The following is a 14,084-nucleotide window of genomic DNA, read 5'->3' as shown; positions in this document are numbered from 1 at the left end:
ACTCTACCCACCCACACACACTGGACTCTACCCACCCACACACACTGGACTCTACCCACCCACACACACTGGACTCTACCCACCCACACACACTGGACTCTACCCACCCACACACACACTGGACTCTACCCACCCACACACACTGGACTCTACCCACCCACCCACACACTGGACTCTACCCACACACCCACACACACACTGGACTCTACCCACACACCCACACTGGACTCTACCCACACACACACACACTGGACTCTACCCACACACACACTGGACTCTACCCACACACACTGGACTCTACCCACACACACTGGACTCTACCCACACACACACACACACACACACACACACTGGACTCTACCCACACACACACACACACACTGGACTCTACCCACCCACACACTGGACTCTACCCACCCACACACACACACTGGACTCTACCCACCCACACACTGGACTCTACCCACCCACACACACACCCACACTGGACTCTACCCACACACCCACACTGGACTCTACCCACCCACCCACACTGGACTCTACCCACCCACCCACACACACACTGGACTCTACCCACCCACCCACACACACACTGGACTCTACCCACCCACCCACACACACACTGGACTCTACCCACCCACCCACACACACACTGGACTCTACCCACACACACACTGGACTCTACCCACACACACTGGACTCTACCCACACACACACACACACTGGACTCTACCCACACACACACACACACACTGGACTCTACCCACACACACACACACACTGGACTCTACCCACACACACACACACACTGGACTCTACCCACACACACACACACACTGGACTCTACCCACACACACACACACACTGGACTCTACCCACACACACACTGGACTCTACCCACACACACTGGACTCTACCCACACACACACTGGACTCTACCCACACACACACTGGACTCTACCCACACACACACACACACACTGGACTCTACCCACACACACACACTGGACTCTACCCACACACACACACTGGACTCTACCCACACACACACACTGGACTCTACCCACACACACTGGACTCTACCCACACACACTGGACTCTACCCACACACACACACACACACACACACACACACACACTGGACTCTACCCACACACACACACACACTGGACTCTACCCACACACACACACACACACACACAGGACTCTACCCACACACACTGGACTCTACCCACACACACTGGACTCTACCCACACACACACACTGGACTCTACCCACACACACACACACACACACACACACACTGGACTCTACACACACACACACACTGGACTCTACCCACACACACACACACACTGGACTCTACCCCACACACACACACACTGGACTCTACCCACACACACACACACACTGGACTCTACCCACACACACACACACACACACACTGGACTCTACCCACACACACACACACACACTGGACTCTACCCACACACACACACACACACTGGACTCTACCCACACACACACACTGGACTCTACCCACACACACACACACACTGGACTCTACCCACACACACACACACACACTGGACTCTACCCACACACACACACTGGACTCTACCCACACACACACACACACACAGGACTCTACCCACACACACTGGACTCTACCCACACACACACACACTGGACTCTACCCACACACACTGGACTCTACCCACACACACTGGACTCTACCCACACACACACACACACTGGACTCTACCCACACACACTGGACTCTACCCACACACACACTGGACTCTACACACACACACACTGGACTCTACCCACACACACACTGGACTCTACCCACACACACTGGACTCTACCCACACACACTGGACTCTACCCACACACACTGGACTCTACCCACACACACTGGACTCTACCCACACACACTGGACTCTACCCACACACACTGGACTCTACCCACACACACTGGACTCTACCCACACACACACACACACTGGACTCTACCCACACACACACACACACACACTGGACTCTACCCACACACACACACACACACTGGACTCTACCCACACACACTGGACTCTACCCACACACACTGGACTCTACCCACACACACACACACTGGACTCTACCCACACACACACTGGACTCTACCCACACACACACTGGACTCTACCCACACACACACTGGACTCTACCCACACACACACTGGACTCTACCCACACTGGACTCTACCCACACACACACACACACACTGGACTCTACCCACACACACACTGGACTCTACCCACTGGACTCTACCCACACTGGACTCTACCCACACACACACACACACACACACACACTGGACTCTACCCACACACACACACACTGGACTCTACCCACACACACACACACTGGACTCTACCCACACACACACACTGGACTCTACCCACACACACACACTGGACTCTACCCACACACACACACTGGACTCTACCCACACACACACACACACACTGGACTCTACCCACACACACACTGGACTCTACCCACACACACACACACACACACACACACTGGACTCTACCCACACACACACACACTGGACTCTACCCACACACACTGGACTCTACCCACACACACACACACACACACACACACTGGACTCTACCCACACACACACACACTGGACTCTACCCACAGACACACACTGGACTCTACCCACACACACACACACACACACTGGACTCTACCCACACACACTGGACTCTACCCACACACACACACACACACACTGGACTCTACCCACACACACACACACACTGGACTCTACCCACACACACACACACTGGACTCTACCCACACACACTGGACTCTACCCACACACACTGGACTCTACCCACACACACTGGACTCTACCCACACACACACACACACACACTGGACTCTACCCACACACACACACACACACACACTGGACTCTACCCACACACACACACACACTGGACTCTACCCACACACACACACACACACACACTGGACTCTACCCACACACACACACACACACTGGACTCTACCCACACACACACACACACACACACTGGACTCTACCCACACACACACACACTGGACTCTACCCACACACACACACACACACACACTGGACTCTACCCACACACACACACACACACAAACTGGACTCTACCCACACACACACACACACACACACTGGACTCTACCCACACACCACACACACTGGACTCTACACCACACACACACACACACACTGGACTCTACCCACACACACACACACACACACTGGACTCTACCCACACACACACACACACACACACTGGACTCTACCCACACACACACACACACACACACTGGACTCTACCCCCCCACACACACACACACACTGGACTCTACCCCCCCACACACACACACACACTGGACTCTACCCACACACACACACACACACACTGGACTCTACCCACACACACAAACACACACTGGACTCTACCCACACACACAAACACACACTGGACTCTACCCACACACACTGGACTCTACCCACACACACACACTGGACTCTACCCACACACACACACACACACTGGACTCTACCCACACACACACACACACACTGGACTCTACCCACACACACACACACACTGGACTCTACCCACACACACACACACTGGACTCTACCCACACACACACACACTGGACTCTACCCACACACACACACACTGGACTCTACCCACACACACACACACTGGACTCTACCCACACACACACACACTGGACTCTACCCACACACACACACACTGGAGGTAGGAACTGACTAGGTATCCCCCTTACCCTTTCCTCACTGGGGCCGAGCTCCCTGCCGTTTAGTACCTCTATACCAGTCGGTGTCGGAGGAAGGCCCTAAAAATGGTCAAATGGTCAAAGGCTACAAGCAGTACTAGTGCAACAAGTCTGCAACATACAGGATCCTGAAAAGCTTCTACCCCAAGCATACAACTGCTGAACAAGGCTGCTAAATAGCTCATCAAATGGCTACTCAGACTACCTGCATTGCCTCTTTTTTGAACCAACTCTTCCTGCACTGACCATGCACACCCACACTGGACTCTACCCACCCACACACACTGGACTCTACCCACCCACACACACTGGACTCTACCCACCCACACACACTGGACTCTACCCACCCACACACACTGGACTCTACCCACCCACACACACACTGGACTCTACCCACCCACACACACACTGGACTCTACCCACCCACACACACACTGGACTCTACCCACCCACACACACACTGGACTCTACCCACCCACACACACACTGGACTCTACCCACCCACCCACACACTGGACTCTACCCACCCACCCACACACTGGACTCTACCCACCCACCCACACACTGGACTCTACCCACCCACCCACACACTGGACTCTACCCACCCACCCACACACTGGACTCTACCCACACACCACACACACTGGACTCTACCCACACACCCACACACAGACTGGACTCTACCCACACACACACACACACACACTGGACTCTACCCACACACACACTGGACTCTACCCACACACACACACACACACTGGACTCTACCCACACACACACTGGACTCTACCCACACACACTGGACTCTACCCACACACACTGGACTCTACCCACACACACTGGACTCTACCCACACACACTGGACTCCACACACACTGGACTCTACACACACACACACTGGACTCTACCCCCACACACACACACACACTGGACTCTACCCACCCACACACTGGACTCTACCCACCCACACACACACCCACACTGGACTCTACCCACCCACCCACACTGGACTCTACCCACCCACCCACACTGGACTCTACCCACCCACCCACACTGGACTCTACCCACCCACCCACACACTGGACTCTACCCACCCACCCACACACACACTGGACTCTACCCACCCACCCACACACACACTGGACTCTACCCACACACACTGGACTCTACCCCACACACACACTGGACTCTACCCACACACACTGGACTCTACCCACACACACACACACACACTGGACTCTACCCACACACACACACACACTGGACTCTACCCACACACACACACACACACACTGGACCTCTACCCACACACACACACTGGACTCTACCCACACACACACACTGGACTCTACCCACACACACACACTGGACTCTACCCACACACACTGGACTCTACCCACACACACTGGACTCTACCCACACACACACACACACACACACTGGACTCTACCCACAAACACACACACACACACACTGGACTCTACCCACACACACACACACACACTGGACTCTACACACACACACACACACACACTGGACCCACACACACTGGACTCTACCCACACACACTGGACTCTACCCACACACACTGGACTCTACACACACACACACACACTGGACTCTACCCACACACACACACACACTGGACTCTACCCACACACACACACACACTGGACTCTACCCACACACACACACACACACACACACACTGGACTCTACCCACACACACACACACACACTGGACTCTACCCACACACACACACACACACACTGGACTCTACCCACACACACACACACACACACACTGGACTCTACCCACACACACACACACTGGACTCTACCCACACACACACACACACACAGGACTCTACCCACACACACTGGACTCTACCCACACACACACACACTGGACTCTACCCACACACACACACACACTGGACTCTACCCACACACACTGGACTCTACCCACCCACACACACACACTGGACTCTACCCACACACTGGACTCTACCCACACACACTGGACTCTACCCACACACACACTGGACTCTACCCACACACACACACACACTGGACTCTACCCACACACACACACACTGGACTCTACCCACACACACACACACACACTGGACTCTACCCACACACACACACACACACTGGACTCTACCCACACACACACTGGACTCTACCCACACACACTGGACTCTACCCACACACACTGGACTCTACCCACACACACTGGACTCTACCCACACACACACTGGACTCTACCCACACACACACTGGACTCTACCCACACACACACACACACACTGGACTCTACCCACACACACACTGGACTCTACCCACACACACACTGGACTCTACCCACACACACACTGGACTCTACCCACACTGGACTCTACCCACACACACACACACACACACTGGACTCTACCCACACACACACTGGACTCTACCCACACTGGACTCTACCCACACTGGACTCTACCCACACACACACACACACACACACACACTGGACTCTACCCACACACACACACACTGGACTCTACCCACACACACACACACACTGGACTCTACCCACACACACACACACTGGACTCTACCCACACACACACACTGGACTCTACCCACACACACACACTGGACTCTACCCACACACACACACACACACTGGACTCTACCCACACACACACTGGACTCTACCCACACACCACACACACACACACACACTGGACTCTACCCACACACACACACACTGGACTCTACCCACACACACTGGACTCTACCCACACACACACACACACACACACACACACTGGACTCTACCCACACACACACACACTGGACTCTACCCACAGACACACACTGGACTCTACCCACACACACACACACACACACACTGGACTCTACCCACACACACACACACTGGACTCTACCCACACACACACACACACACACACACTGGACTCTACCCACACACACACACACACTGGACTCTACCCACACACACACACACTGGACTCTACCCACACACACACACACACACTGGACTCTACCCACACACACACACACACACACTGGACTCTACCCACACACACTGGACTCTACCCACACACACACACACACACACTGGACTCTACCCACACACACACACACACACACACTGGACTCTACCCACACACACACACACACTGGACTCTACCCACACACACACACACACACTGGACTCTACCCACACACACACACACACACTGGACTCTACCCACACACACACACACACACTGGACTCTACCCACACACACACACACACACACACTGGACTCTACCCACACACACACACACACACACTGGACTCTACCCACACACACACACACACACACTGGACTCTACCCACACACACACACACACACACACTGGACTCTACCCACACACACACACACACACACTGGACTCTACCCACACACACACACACACACACTGGACTCTACCCACACACACAAACACACACTGGACTCTACCCACACACACTGGACTCTACCCACACACACACACACACACACTGGACTCTACCCACACACACACACACACACACACTGGACTCTACACCCACACACACTACCCACCCACACACACTGGAATCTACCCACACACACACACACACACACTGGACTCTACCCACACACACACACACTGGACTCTACCCACACACACACACACTGGACTCTACCCACACACACACACACTGGACTCTACCCACACACACACACACTGGACTCTACCCACACACACACACACTGGACTCTACCCACCCACCCACACACTGGACTCTACCCACCCACACACACACCCACACTGGACTCTACACACCCACCCACACTGGACTCTACCCACCCACCCACACTGGACTCTACCCACCCACCCACACACACACTGGACTCTACCCACCCACCACACACACACACTGGACTCTACCCACCCACCCACACACACACTGGACTCTACCCACCCACCCACACACACACTGGACTCTACCCACACACACTGGACTCTACCCACACACACTGGACTCTACCCACACACACACACACACTGGACTCTACCCACACACACACACACACTGGACTCTACCCACACACACACACACTGGACTCTACCCACACACACACACACACACACTGGACTCTACCCACACACACACACACACTGGACTCTACCCACACACACTGGACTCTACCCACACACACTGGACTCTACCCACACACACACACACACACTGGACTCTACCCACACACACACACACACTGGACTCTACCCACACACACACACACACTGGACTCTACCCACACACACACACTGGACTCTACCCACACACACACACTGGACTCTACCCACACACACTGGACTCTACCCACACACACACACACACACACACTGGACTCTACCCACAAACACACACACACACACACTGGACTCTACCCACACACACACACACACTGGACTCTACCCACACACACACACACACACACACACACACACACTGGACTCTACCCACACACACTGGACTCTACCCACACACACTGGACTCTACCCACACACACTGGACTCTACCCACACACACACACACACACTGGACTCTACCCACACACACACACACACACACACTGGACTCTACCCACACACACACACACACTGGACTCTACCCACACACACACACACACACACACTGGACTCTACCCACACACACACACACACACTGGACTCTACCCACACACACACACTGGACTCTACCCACACACACACACACTGGACTCTACCCACACACACACACACACACACTGGACTCTACCCACACACACACACACACACACACTGGACTCTACCCACACACACACACTGGACTCTACCCACACACACACACACACACAGGACTCTACCCACACACACTGGACTCTACCCACACACACACACACTGGACTCTACCCACACACACACACACACTGGACTCTACCCACACACACTGGACTCTACCCACCCACACACACACACTGGACTCTACCCACACACTGGACTCTACCCACACACACTGGACTCTACCCACACACACACTGGACTCTACCCACACACACACACACACTGGACTCTACCCACACACACACACACTGGACTCTACCCACACACACACACACACACTGGACTCTACCCACACACACACACACACACTGGACTCTACCCACACACACACTGGACTCTACCCACACACACTGGACTCTACCCACACACACTGGACTCTACCCACACACACTGGACTCTACCCACACACACTGGACTCTACCCACACACACACTGGACTCTACCCACACACACACTGGACTCTACCCACACACACACACACACTGGACTCTACCCACACACACACTGGACTCTACCCACACACACACTGGACTCTACCCACACACACACTGGACTCTACCCACACTGGACTCTACCCACACACACACACACACACACTGGACTCTACCCACACACACACTGGACTCTACCCACACTGGACTCTACCCACACTGGACTCTACCCACACACACACACACACACACACACACTGGACTCTACCCACACACACACACACTGGACTCTACCCACACACACACACACTGGACTCTACCCACACACACACACTGGACTCTACCCACACACACACACTGGACTCTACCCACACACACACACACACACTGGACTCTACCCACACACACACTGGACTCTACCCACACACACACACACACACACACACTGGACTCTACCCACACACACACACACTGGACTCTACCCACACACACTGGACTCTACCCACACACACACACACACACACACACACTGGACTCTACCCACACACACACACACACTGGACTCTACCCACAGACACACACTGGACTCTACCCACACACACACACACACACACTGGACTCTACCCACACACACACACACTGGACTCTACCCACACACACACACACACACACACTGGACTCTACCCACACACACACACACACACTGGACTCTACCCACACACACACACACTGGACTCTACCCACACACACACACACACACTGGACTCTACCCACACACACACACACACACACTGGACTCTACCCACACACACTGGACTCTACCCACACACACACACACACACACTGGACTCTACCCACACACACACACACACACACACTGGACTCTACCCACACACACACACACACACACTGGACTCTACCCACACACACACACACACACACTGGACTCTACCCACACACACAAACACACACTGGACTCTACCCACACACACTGGACTCTACCCACACACACACACACACACTGGACTCTACCCACACACACACACACACACTGGACTCTACACACACACACACACACTGCTATACACACACACACGGGACTCTACCCACACACACACACACACTGGACTATACCCACACACACACACACTGGACTCTACCCACACACACACACACTGGACTCTACCCACACACACACACACTGGACTCTACCCACACACACACACACTGGACTCTACCCACACACACACACACTGGACTCTACCCACACACACACACACTGGACTCTACCCACACACACACACACTGGACTCTACCCACACACACACACACACTGGACTCTACCCACACACACACACTGGACTCTACCCACACACACACACTGGACTCTACCCACACACACACACACACACTGGACTCTACCCACACACACACACACACACACTGGACTCTACCCACACACACACACACACTGGACTCTACCCACACACACACACACACTGGACTCTACCCACACACACACACACACTGGACTCTACCCACACACACTGGACTCTACCCACACACACACACACTGGACTCTACCCACACACACACACACACTGGACTCTACCCACACACACACACACACACTGGACTCTACCCACACACACACACACACACACACACCTGGACTCTACCCACACACACACACACACACTGGACTACCCACACACACACACACACTGGACTCTACCCACACACACACACTGGACTCTACCCACACACACACACACACTGGACTCTACCCACACACACACACACACTGGACTCTACCCACACACACACACACACTGGACTCTACCCACACACACACACACACACTGGACTCTACCCACACACACACACACACCACACACACTGGACTCTACCCACACACACACACACACACACACACTGGACTCTACCCACACACACACACACACACTGGACTCTACCCACACACACACACACACACACTGGACTCTACCCACACACACACACTGGACTCTACCCACACACACACACTGGACTCTACCCACACACACACACTGGACTCTACCCACACACACACACACACTGGACTCTACCCACACACACACACACACACTGGACTCTACCCACACACACACACACTGGACTCTACCCACACACACACACACTGGACTCTACCCACACACACACACACTGGACTCTACCCACACACACACACACACACACACACACACACACACTGGACTCTACCCACACACACTGGACTCTACCCACACACACACACTGGACTCTACCCACACACACACACTGGACTCTACCCACACACACACACACACACAGGACTCTACCCACACACACTGGACTCTACCCACACACACACACACTGGACTCTACCCACACACACTGGACTCTACCCACACACACACACACTGGACTCTACCCACACACACACACACTGGACTCTACCCACACACCACACACACACTGGACTCTACCCACACACACACACACACACTGGACTCTACCCACACACACACACACACACTGGACTCTACCCACACACACACACACACACACACACTGGACTCTACCCACACACACTGGACTCTACCCACACACACACACACACACTGGACTCTACCCACCACACACTGGACTCTACCCACACACACACACACACACTGGACTCTACCCACACACACACACACACACACTGGACTCTACCCACACACACACACACACACACTGGACTCTACCCACACACACTGGACTCTACCCACACACACTGGACTCTACCCACACACACTGGACTCTACCCACACACACTGGACTCTACCCACACACACTGGACTCTACCCACACACACTGGACTCTACCCACACACACTGGAATCTACCCACACACACACACACAAACACCGACTCTACCCACACACACACACACACACACTGGACTCTACCCACACACACACACTGGACTCTACCCACACACACACACTGGACTCTACCCACACACACACACTGGACTCTACCCACACACACACACTGGACTCTACCCACACACACACACACTGGACTCTACCCACACACACACACTGGACTCTACCCACACACACACACTGGACTCTACCCACACACACACTGGACTCTACCCACACACACACACTGGACTCTACCACACACACACACTGGACTCTACCCACACACACACACTGGACTCTACCCACACACACACTGGACTCTACCCACACACACACTGGACTCTACCCACACACACACTGGACTCTACCCACACACACACTGGACTCTACCCACACACACTGGACTCTACCCACACACACACACACACTGGACTCTACCCACACACACACACACACACTGGACTCTACCCACACACACACACACACACACTGGACTCTACCCACACACACTGGACTCTACCCACACACACACACACACACTGGACTCTACCCACACACTGGACTCTACCCACACACACACTGGACTCTACCCACACACACACTGGACTCTACCCACACTGGACTCTACCCACACTGGACTCTACCCACACTGGACTCTACCCACACACACTGGACTCTACCCACACACACACACACACACTGGACTCTACCCACACACACACACACACACTGGACTCTACCCACACACACACACACACACTGGACTCTACCCACACACACACACTGGACTCTACCCACACACACACACTGGACTCTACCCACACACACACACTGGACTCTACCCACACACACACACGGGACTCTACCCACACACACACACACACACACACTGGACTCTACCCACAGACACACACTGGACTCTACCCACACACACACACACACACTGGACTCTACCCACACACACACACACACACTGGACTCTACCCACACACACACACACACACTGGACTCTACCCACACACACACACACTGGACTCTACCCACACACACACACACTGGACTCTACCCACACACACACACTGGACTCTACCCACACACACACACACACACACTGGACTCTACCCACACACACACACACACACACACACTGGACTCTACCCACACACACACACACACACACACACACACACTGGACTCTACCCACAGACACACACTGGACTCTACCCACACACACACACACACTGGACTCTACCCACACACACACACACACGGGACTCTACACACACACACACACACTGGACTCTACCCACACACACACACACACTGGACTCTACCCACACACACACACACCACACTGGACTCTACCCACACACACACACACTGGACTCTACCCACACACACACACACTGGACTCTACCCACACACACACACACTGGACTCTACCCACACACACACACACACACTGGACTCTACCCACACACACACACACACACTGGACTCTACCCACACACACACACACACACTGGACTCTACCCACACACACACACACACACTGGACTCTACCCACACACACACACACACACACTGGACTCTACCCACACACACACACACACACACTGGACTCTACCCACACACACACACACACACACTGGACTCTACCCACACACACACACACACACTGGACTCTACCCACACACACACACACACACACTGGACTCTACCCACACACACTGGACTCTACCCACACACACACACACTGGACTCTACCCACACACACACACTGGACTCTACCCACACACACACACTGGACTCTACCCACACACACACACACACACTGGACTCTACCCACACACACACTGGACTCTACCCACACTGGACTCTACCCACACACACACACACACACTGGACTCTACCCACACAGACACACTGGAC

The 14,084-nt window shown here is 54.2% G+C and overlaps 1 protein-coding gene across 3 annotated transcripts in view; it reads right to left on the bottom strand.

Annotated features, from left to right (window-relative positions):
• The window catches only part of LOC139565626 (actin nucleation-promoting factor WASL-like), a 66,808-nt gene that overhangs the window by 16,089 nt on the left and 36,635 nt on the right, over window positions 1-14,084 (bottom strand). The window lies entirely within an intron of this gene.

The sequence above is a fragment of the Salvelinus alpinus genome, chromosome 37 (genome assembly GCF_045679555.1).
Source record: "Salvelinus alpinus chromosome 37, SLU_Salpinus.1, whole genome shotgun sequence".
Classification (NCBI taxonomy): domain Eukaryota; kingdom Metazoa; phylum Chordata; class Actinopteri; order Salmoniformes; family Salmonidae; genus Salvelinus; species Salvelinus alpinus.
The sequence above is the reverse complement of the archived record's forward strand: the minus strand, read 5'-3'. Positions and strand labels throughout refer to the sequence as shown.